The sequence below is a fragment of the Vipera berus genome (genome assembly GCF_964194415.1).
Source record: "Vipera berus genome assembly, chromosome: 7".
NCBI classification, from domain to species: domain Eukaryota; kingdom Metazoa; phylum Chordata; class Lepidosauria; order Squamata; family Viperidae; genus Vipera; species Vipera berus.
In genome coordinates this window covers 69,991,246-69,992,518 of record NC_138209.1, presented here as the reverse complement: position 1 = coordinate 69,992,518, position 1,273 = coordinate 69,991,246, and positions in this window count along the sequence as shown.

The window sequence follows — 1,273 nt, the reverse complement described above, 5'->3', positions numbered from 1 at the left end:
TCCCGCCCTTCTCCGAAGACTCAGGGCGGCTTACAAGCTTAGCAGTAGCCTTCATTCTATGTATATGCCTGCTTATTAGGGCTTTCACACACACCCCAAGCGGCATTATTACAAAGTCAGCTTAATTGCCCCCAACAATCTGGGTCCTCATTTTACCTACCTCTATGTCAATATCTCTATCTCTATATCTATCTATATCTCTCTATCTATATCTATCTATATCTATGTCAATATCTCTATATATCTATATCTCTATATCTATATCTATATCCATCCATCCATCTATAGATATAGATATATTCTATATCTTATATCTTTATCCATCCATCCATCCATCTATATAGATATAGGGATATATAGATATAGATACATAGAGATAGAGATATAGATATACACACAGACAATGGCCAGTAGCTAAAACCGTATGAGGTGCTCCAGAGACCGTTGCAGTGGTTCACTTCTTATGCGAATGAATCAAATCAGGGCGAGCGAGTCTTCCGAGGCCAGGCGCCCATCTCCTTCACCGCGGCGGTTCCTGACTGAACCGTTCAAATGTAACCTTATCATAAAATCTATCGATGTCGACGTGTCAAGAATCGACAAAAGGTCCATCGGCTTTTATTCCCGAGTGAAGTTCGGAGAGTCGCGTCTGGCTTTTCAGTTTAGGGCAGGGGTAGGCAACCTCGGCTCTTTTATGACTCATGGACTTCAATTCCCAGAATTCCTGAGCCAGCATAGCTGGCTCAGGAATTCTGGGAGTTGAAGTCCATGAGTCATAAAAGAGCCGAGGTTGCCTACCCCTGGTTTAGGGGGTCGCCGCCTTTGATGCTGCAGCCTTCCCGCGCCTCTCTCCGCGGAGGGTCGGACCTGCTTTTAGGGCTCCGATCGTCTCCCCGGGGGGGGGGGGTGGAAACAAAAGGAAATGCTTGTTTAGACGACCACCTACCCAACACCACGCTTTCTTTCCGCCCCCCCCCCGCCCGCTCCCAGGCAGCTCCCCACGCCTTTGGATGGCTGCGCTAAGAAAACGGCGAGGTAATCCTCGACTTAGGACCACAACGGAGCCCCAACTTTACGTTGCTAGATGCAATCCCGGTGAAATGAACGTTGACCCATTTTACGACCTTTCTTGCCCCACTGATTAAGTGAATCCCTGCAGCTGTTAAGTCAGGAGCACGGTTGTTAAAACGAATCTCTCTTCTCCCCCCTCTCCCCCCCCCCCCCGCCTTGACTTTGCTTCGTCAGGAGGTCGCAAAAGTGGATCAGGCGATCC